The sequence below is a fragment of the Tenrec ecaudatus genome, chromosome 6 (genome assembly GCF_050624435.1).
Source record: "Tenrec ecaudatus isolate mTenEca1 chromosome 6, mTenEca1.hap1, whole genome shotgun sequence".
Taxonomy (NCBI): domain Eukaryota; kingdom Metazoa; phylum Chordata; class Mammalia; order Afrosoricida; family Tenrecidae; genus Tenrec; species Tenrec ecaudatus.
Window position 1 is genome coordinate 46,696,178 of NC_134535.1, and position 9,639 is coordinate 46,705,816.

The window sequence follows — 9,639 nt, forward strand, 5'->3', positions numbered from 1 at the left end:
CGATGAACTTCCCTAAAACACTCCATAATCGAGTGTCATCTGTGAGTTTCATGTGGCCCCTGCAATGAATGACTAAACCCAGCAGAGAAGTAATGATGCTTAGCAACAAACGCTTGGTGACAAAAATTGGTCGAGGAGAAAAGAGAAAGGAGTCATATCTGACTACGCTGTTTTCTAAGAACTGGCCGAAGGCTGTTGCTGAGGGTGCCTGTCTTCCTGTTGTGAGGTCAGACGCTACCCCCACACAATCATTAAAAACGAAGAGGCAAGTGCCCATTAGAATATTCAGCTTGCATTTACCCTTCTGTCTTTGGAGCTAGATGCTTTTCCCTCAGTTCCTTGTCTCAAGCTCCTGAAGGAGGTGCAGAGCCCTGAGGTACCTGTGCTCTTAGAGCCAATGGTCCCTCCCTAAGTCCTCTGCCACTGTTCAAACCATTCTCTGGCCTTTCTTCCTGTGACTCCACAGCTTTAGCCCATTCCCTCACTGCTAGACTGGGGGGGGGTCACTGCTAGACTGGGGGGTCACTGCTAGACTGGGGGGTATTGCTAGACTGGTGGGGGGTCACGGCTAGACTGGGGGTCACTGCTAGACTGGGGGTGTCACTGCTAGACTGGGGGGTCATTGCTAGACTGGTGAGGGGTCACTGCTAGACTGGGGGGTCACTGCTAGACTGGTGGGTGGGGTCACTGCTAGACTGGGGGGTCACTGCTAGGCTGGGGGGTCACTGCTAGACTGAGGGGGTCACTGCTAGACTGGTGGGGGCATCACTGCTAGACTGGGGGTCACTGCTAGACTTGGGGGGCGTCACTGCTAGACTGGGGGGTCACTGCTAGACTGGTGGGGGCATCACTGCTAGACTGGGGGGTCACTGCTAGACTGGGGGGGCATCACTGCTAGACTGGGGGGTCACTGCTAGACTGGGGGGGCGTCACTGCTAGACTGGGGGGTCACTGCTAGACTGGTGGGGGGTCACTGCTAGACTGGGGGGTCACTGCTAGACTGGTGGGGGGGTCACTGCTAGACTGGGGGGTCACTGTTAGACTGGTGTGGGGGCACTGCTAGACTGGGGGGGTCACTGCTAGGCTGGAGGGTCACTGCTAGGCTGGGGGGTCACTGATAGACTGGTGGGGGGTCACTGCTAGACTGGGGGGTCACTGCTAAATGGGGGGTCACTGCTAGACTGGGCGATCACTGCTAGACTGGTGGCGGCATCACTGCTAGACTGGGGGTCACTGCTAGACTGGGGGGCGTCACTGCTAGACTGGGGGGTCACTGCTAGACTGGGGGGCATCACTGCTAGACTGGGGGGTCACTGCTAGACTGGGGGGGTGTCACTGCTAGACTGGGGGGTCACTGCTAGACTGGTGGGGGCATCACTGCTAGACTGGGGGGTCACTGCTAGACTGGGGGGTCACTGCTAGACTGGTGGGGGAGTCACTGCTAGACTGGGGGGTCACTGCTAGACTGGTGGGGGATCACTGCTAGACTGGGGGGTCACCGCTAAATGGGGGGTCACTGCTAGACTGGGGGTCACTGCTAGACTGGGGGGTCACTGCTAAATGAGGGGTCACTGCTAGACTAGGGGTCACTGCTAGACTGGGGGAGAGCGTGTGCTGGTGCACATAGATACCATAGTAGAAACCGGTCTGAGACTTGGCCTGCTTTCCCCTTGATTAACTCTGCCTATAGGACATCTTCTGAAGCAGTTCTTCGGCTCCCTTGATTAAATGACTCATTTATGCCTTTTAAACAGAGATTATTACCAAGAGACATTTCCATTTAAACTGTTCCCAAAAGCACTTTCCTAAGCCAGACAGCAACAGGGCCTGTTCAGCTAATTAAGGACTAATTGACTTTTCAGTGCTGTTATCAGCTGTCAGGAGTCCTTTCCTGCCTCGACCTTCTGTGAAGAGCTCCATTTTCATTTTATCATTAGCTACATAACGCTCCCACCCGCCCAGTATTCTACTAAGATGGGTGTGTAGGTGAGACTCCACTCCTTCTATGATCCTAATGGGGTGCTGTGGGTTGTTAGCTGTTAGGGGTTTCGGCTTTTAGCTACTGAGGTCACGTTGTGATTTGAGAGAAAGAGAGAAAAAGAGGATGTCCTTTCTTGCCCATGGTGGAAGGTTTTTATTTTTGCCTTACCTGGTAGGGAAGTTCCACAGAGCGGGCGCTGCCTCTTAGTGACCGGACAGCACCACAGAACCAACTCCTGCCCGGCCCAGGGCCACCCTCACGACCGCGACGGTCTTTGAGCCCATCGTGGCAGCCACTGTCTTACTCTATCTTCCTTAAACACATTCCAATCGTAGACTTGCATGACTTCATTTATCCAACATGATTCTTTTCTCTCAGAGTAGACTATTTTTCCACTGATGCTCATTTCCTTCTTTCCTTCCAAAGCATGCTGAGAATGTATTCGCTGCTGAGCTACAACACACAGAGTTAAAACACGGTTTGTTTCCTGTTCCTCCAGGTCAAATAGAGGGAAACGAAGGTTTCACTATTAAAGGCAATAACGGATGATGATGCTGTAGGCATCTCCTCAGAGTATCCCCTCCATCCTCAAAAACTGAACACACCACCCAACCCCCCCCCCCACCCCCACCACCACCACCCCGGCATCCAGTTTACTCTAACTCGCACGGCTGCTGTGAAGAGTGTCCAAGGCTGTAAAGCTTTCTGGGGACAGACAGCTTCATCTTTCTTGTCCAGACCCACGGACTTGATTAGCAGCATAATGCTGATTCCACAGAGCCACTGGGCTCCTTGTTCAGCGTATTGTTGGTGCCTAATAATAAGACGGAGATTTAATTTGCAGTGCCAGGATCATAAATATTTAGGGATAACATAGGAAATTGTTGAGAGGAAGAAAAAAGGAATTAACCTTTTTGAAAAGGAGTTAGGCTCCATGGGAGCGGGATCAGTGAGAGCTGTTGTGCGTAATTTGAATCCAGACACCTGGATGATTTGAAACCCAGCGTTAGATGGGACGCAACAAGAGTATTTTGCCTAAGTAACCAGGGGGAGAATCATGGAGGGATGTAAGTGTCACACACCAGGGTCTGGACTGTTCAGTAAAGAATGGCAAGGTCCTTGCAGAGTTAGAAACCAGGAAACGAAACTGTTGTAAGACAAGCCAAGAGGGCAGTTATAAGGACCTGAAAACTTCATAGCAGTGTGGTTGGAGAGGAGAGAGAGCGAATAAAATAAAAGGTAAGGGCGTGGAGTGAATGTGGCTTACTGTCCAAAAAGGTCACAAGAGGAAAGAATATAATAGGAGTTTGGTTTTCAGCTGGGAGTTTCTGCTACTGAAAAAAGAGTCTTTAACCATAAAGTTTAATTTTAGACGTGTTGATTTTTGAGGTGCTAGTGGGACACCCCTGGGGAATGTGCCTCAGGAAGCTGTATGAACAGATCTGGAGTTCAGGAGAGCTCTGGACGAGGAATTCAAATATGGACGTCACAGCCAGACAAGCAGCAGTGGAAGTCAGGGCTTTGAGTTGCCAAGTGTGTAGACTGAAAACCCCAAGGAGAGTACTCTCAAAGGAGCAGACTAGGAATTCAGTACAACACATGACAGTGAGAGCCCAAGATACGTTTGTGGTAACTACATAGGAAATAAGCCTCCGGTGGTCTCCCTCGATCCGTAATTGAGAGATGGACAGAAAGTGCTTACGAAGCAGAGTGCACGGGAGAAATGACGATAGATCAAAAGGTTAAACCTGACTTGAACAGTGTGTTTGTCTGGGTTGACTAGAGAAACAAATCCAGAAAGACTCATATGTGTTTAAGAAAGAGCTTTATATTTAAGAGAAATTGTTTATTGAGAAAACATCCCAGCCCAGTCTAGATCAAGTTCAAAAGTCTGATATTACCCCATATGTCAATACTAGTTAATAAATTCCTCTTTAGACTCACGCAGTCATACAGTGACGCTGAATGCAGGAAGACCACAGGCCAGTGGCTGGAAAGTCTGTGGCTCCAGTTGCGGTAGAAGCATTTCAGTGCTGGTGTGGGTCTCCATGTGGCTCTTCCAGCTCCAGGGCTCTGGCTCTATCAGCGTAGCTCCATGTGGCTTGTTAACATGGATGTCTCCAGGGAGTCACAGGGAGTCACCTTCAGTGAGCTATTTATCTCTCTCTGCATTGTCTCCAAATGAGGTCATCAAGCTGCGATCTGATTGACAGGTTAGACTCTACCCCTTTTCAAATTGACAGGAGATTCTATAACTGCCTTGAACAGTTAAAACTTTGTCGGTTGACCCCCCCCTTTGATATACACTGGACCTGATATGCTTTTCAACATTTTCTGTATTTTGTTGTGTTTGTTTATATCAGGGTTTAGCTCAGAGGTGTTATGAAGTTGTGTTATGTTTTTCTGTTTGGGGGTATATGAAACCCAGGATTAATGAACCCATAAGGACAGCAAGTAGAATAAGCATTTTTCAGGGCTGAGGGTCCAGTGGTGTTGGTGGGAAGGGACAGGGAAAAGGAGATGATGTCAAAGAGTCCGGGAAGGAAAAGGATGCTTGTAAACTGATTGTGGTAGCAATTGTACATGATTGAACTATGGAATGATATGCTATAATGAACTCCCAATTGGTAATACATTTTAAAAAGAATCCATATTTGAATTTTTGAGCTGGAGAAGCTTATTGAAAGTACCATGGACTGCCAAAAGAACAAACCTGCCTTGATGATGTACAACCAGATGCCCCATAGAGGTAAAGATGGTGAGACTTTATCTTACATGTTTTGGATGTATCAGAAGAGACCTATCTCTGGAGAAAGAGATCATGTTAGGTAAAATAGAGGGGCAGCAAAGAAGAAAAGGAAAGAACTGTCCCCAAGGAGATGGACTGACCCAGTGGCTGCGTCAATGGGCTCAAGCATAGGACCATTTTGAGGATGGGGCAGGACCATGCAGCGTTTCGTTTTGTTGTGCATAAGGTCGAAATGGGTCAGAACTGACCCGATGGTACCTAACAACAGAACTGACCCGATGGTAACATATAATAGCACTATCACCCTGTCCCTTCTTTTGAAAGACCCTTCTTTCTCTTTTCACTTATCTTAATTGTACCCTGATCTCAATTAATACGGTTTCTTCTTCCATCAAAACTCTGAAAAATGTCCTACCGACAACACCATTCAGGAACCCCAGAGAGAGACCACGTTGCTCGCTCAAGGCATTCAACCACTGATCGCTTCCTAGATGTTCATCTGAGGATGTCCTCTTGGCCTTTATGCTTTATATCTGCACGTGCTTTCCTCAGTATGCTCTGTTAGTCATGCGTCTGGATCCAACCTGATATTAGTCATTAAACTTCTAGTTCTGGTCTCTCTGTTCCTCTCTCCCTGTGTTTTGGGCCAGGGGTGATCTGATCCATATCCCAACTTCAATTCCAAACTGTCAATACTTTCTAAATGTGTATCTCCTTGGCAGACTCCTCTTTGGATTAATAACTTATGGACTGCCTCTTCAACTCAATAGGTCAAATGGAAAATTCCAGTTCCCCAAATATTGCTCGAGTGTACCTTGGCACCACTTTTCATGTAGTTAATCTAGAAAGCGATATAGATCCTCTACCCAAGACCACCAGGTCCCTGTCTGCAATCCAAGTTCAGTTTATTTCAGTGGCTGTAGGAAGGAAGAATTTATTACAGAATAAGGGAATTATAGGCTTTGGGCTTCTATTGGATAATTGTAGGCAGGATTTAAAAATATACAGACTAGTTCTGATAGGATGTTGTCAAGAAGCTGGGACAATCACATGAGTGGTCTTAATATGTGTAATCTAGGAATCAGCAAGACTGAAGTGGCTCAAGATCTGTCGTTGGTAATGAAGTACGCAGGTTATTTAGAAAAGAGGATACTCAAAATGGCCTTTTGTCTCTTGTTCCGACTTGACTTTAGTAGCCTTGTTTGACCATTGCTGGTAGTTTTTACTTGTTTTGACCTTTAGCATATTCAAGTTTTAGCCAGATAATTTTGCAAAAGTGGGGTAACTATCAGCTTTAATTTTCCCATGGAAAAAAATATAGCAAATATCGATGATCATTATTTTGACTGAGATGTAATCAATTAATAAGGTCCTTCCAGCCACAATTCCTTATCTGGTGTTGATAATTCAACAATGCCTGTGGCAGTGATCCCATTTGGGAGGCTAGGAATGATCGGATTAAAGTGGGATCAAATCCTGACCTTAGAAGAGGGGTGAACCAGGTCATACCCTTGGCTCACTTGGGGGCATGGTCTGCAGAAGACAAAAACCCCAACTCCACCAAAGCCATTCCTTTGTGTGTCAGAACCATCAGACACGGAGGGAACACCAGAACTACTGGACGAAGAGCACTTCGGATCTCTGTCTGTGGTGGCAGAGGCACAGATACTGTCCTATGGAGACTGTGGGACAGAGCGAAGGGGCAGGCCAGGGCTCACGACACAGAGCAGAGGAACAGCAGAGGAATGGTGGGACTATCAAAAACAGCAACAGGAGGGCTTCCTGGTCCAAGGAGGCAGAAGCCAAGGGATCACATGGCTGAGAGGCTGGGATCTGGGGAAAGACTTGGGTGCTGGCTGAGGAGAGGTGTTGCTCTGAACCAAGGACAACATCCTTGCCATTTACTGATCCAGACTTGGTAACCTATGAACTTCCCTACTAAGCCCGCATCACTGTGAGTACGGTCTGAGCTCTGGGTGGCCTTTGCAATGAGTTATTGAATGCAGCAGAGAAGTCGAGTCCCTTGGGAGGAATGGTTGGTGTCAAATATGCAAAGATGAGTAGAATATTGACAGCGTGACCAACCCCTGCCTTGGGGCACTAGGGAAGCCAGAAGAGGTCAGATGCTAGCCTCTATGTTGTTTACTACATCACCCCCAGGTCACAACCTTGAAATCCCCATGGGGCTGTTTGACTTTGCACACAGAAGGTCACCATGAGTTGGAATTAATTTGATAGCAGCTAACAATGGCAAAGTTGCACATACATTTACCTGATTATAATTATGAGTCACTTTTTAGGTTGCTATAAAAGAATAAAACCCCTAATACTATCCTACCCATTTTCAAAAAAAGGTACATCTGATTGGCACATAGTGCCCGTGGGAGCAACCAGTTTAGAGGCAGGGCAACCGAAGCACAATTAATGATGTAAACACTGTTAGGTGATTATTGTCATTTTGTTCTTTGAAACAGAAACTTTAACAGGCGAATCTGTCCTCTTACAGGGACCAGGAGGGACAAAGGGCTCGTGGTCACTGTGCCTTTGTTTCCACGGAGTCCACCCCACTTCTTCGTAATCCTCCTCCAGTGCTGCCAGGTCCTCTGGGGCCAAAGAGAACCCCTCTTCCTCCATACCATCCCCCAGAAGTAGTGCACCAGTGTGTACTTAGTGTCCAGGAGTGCCCAGGCCTCAGCGATGGCCGTGTCGTTGTTGCTCAACATCCACACGGTGCACTGCCCCTTGACCGGGTCTCCCCTGGGAACCAAGGTGGGGGTTGGTAGTGGATGCCCACCTGGAGTCCAGTTGAACTCTGCTCCACAAACCGGAGCTTGCACTTGGTCTTGACTGATAGTTGCGTTGATGTCTTGGGGACCATGTCCCCCCTGGAGAGCATGCAGCAGGCCATGGGGATGGTCACACCTGACCATCTGGTGATCCAGACAATACAGCTCGAGGCAGGCCTTGGTGATCTCGGCCTGGAGCGCTGCTCGTGGGAGGCCTTCTCAACAGAAGTGACCCAGGCGCCAGTAGCCAAAGGGAATGGATGCAGGACAGGGGACCAGGTTGGTTGGGAATGGTCAGGTCCACATTCAGGGTCCCATTAAAGTGAGGCAAGACCATGAAGGAGGACACGATCTGCCCCATCAGACTGTTGAGGTTGGTGTAGGTGGGTCGCTCCCGGTCCAGGTTGTGGCTGGTAGATGTCACGTACTGCTTCATTATCTTGTCCACCATGAAGGTGCAGTCAGAATGCTCCAGGGTCCTGCAGGTGGTCAGGATGGAGTTGTAGGGCTGGACCACAGCTGTGGAGACTAGGGGCGCCAGGTCGATGGCAGACTCTCAGAGCCACAATGTGCACAGAGAGGCAAAGCCTGAGCCAGGCCTGCCACGAAACTGGCAGATGAGGGAGCCCTACAGACTGGGGCACAGGTCCGCCAGCTTGCAGATCTGGTCCAGCACCAGCCGAGGACCTCTTTGCCAATGGTGTAGTGGCTTCTGGCTCATGTCTTCTGGGTGGAGGAGCTGCTGGTAGGTCCCAGAGCGCATTCCATCAACCATGGTGGGAGTGGGGGTGTCCAGGTCACAGACACCGCTTTGGGCACCTGCTGGCCAGCACTGTTCTCGCTGTAGAATGTGTTGATCGAGTCTTCCTACCACCGATAGTTTGTTTTGTCACGGCTTCGGGCTGAATCCCGTGTTCCAGGCAATACTGCTCACAGCACACATTGGCAATCTTGACACCGGCCTGCCCCATGTGGATGGCGATGCCCTTGCTCACGGTGAGCTCCTGCTCCACCGCCACCGCTGCCCCTCACTCTGCTGCTTCAACTCAACTTGGGGTATGCTTTTTTTTAATATATTGCTTTTCTTAAGCGGAAACTAGGGAGTGGGTGGGGGGGAGTGAGCAGGAAAAAGACCTACCCAGCGGATGTTTAAATAATCACGAGGTAAAGGCAATATCTTTAATGGGTAAGTGGATGTCAACATTCTGTAGCTCTCACCGACTCCTGTTCAGAATAAGTTGCTTCTCCTCACAGCGTCCCTATTTTCTGTCAGTTAAGTAGTAAAAATAATATAGTCTCTTTCTATTAGGGCTGCCGTGCGGGTTAAATAAGGTAATAAGGATAAAGTGCTTGGAACCACACTTAGCACAGAGTAGACAGTAAATACCGAGCTGACATCACTAGAGTAATCCATCATATGGAGTTCAAAAACCTTTTAAACATTGATCCGCTGCCAAAGGCTCTCTGAATGAATGGTGTGCGTGTCTGAATGTGCACTTGGAGTCATAGCCTCTAACATTTTCAAATGAGATCTGCCCATTGATGAAGACTCCTTCAGAGAGAGTAACTTGGAAGCCTTCATACTGTATAACAGAAGCTAACATGATGTTAACATATTGGAACCTTCTACTGAGACTGGGATGGTGAAGCAGTGATTTCAATAGACTTCCAAACCTGTCAAAGAAATGGATGATGTGTCTCTGCACGCCAGGAAGATGCTTTTACCATACCATACCTTTGGATTGACTGTAAGAGGCCAATAAAATTGGAACATCTTGGGAGATTTTACAAAATCTGTAACTCTCAAGATGGCCATTTTAACATTTAACGAATACATGTAGGATGAAATTTTTCAGTTATGACATGGGTTAATTTCAGATTTTGTGCCTGCTTAACATTCACTTAAATGCTTCTAGCATTACTAGATTAGAGAATAATTTTCATTTGTGGTAGAAAAAATGGAATATGTAATAGATTAAATGACAGACTATTGTAAAAATTCTTGTGTGTATTCGGTTGATGGCTATTTGGGTAATTATTTTGATATGCTTGACTTGTTTATTAGTACATTACTTTAAGAAAGTTCAGGTATCTGAAATGTTTTTTGTCAGTTTTAGTGGATG

The 9,639-nt window shown here is 47.7% G+C and overlaps 1 pseudogene; it reads right to left on the reverse strand.

Moving 5' to 3' along the window:
• Positions 1-5,295: 5,295 nt before the first annotated feature.
• On the reverse strand, positions 5,296-9,332 carry LOC142451394 (tubulin alpha-3 chain-like; annotated as a pseudogene).
• Between the last annotated feature and the right edge of the window lie 307 nt (positions 9,333-9,639).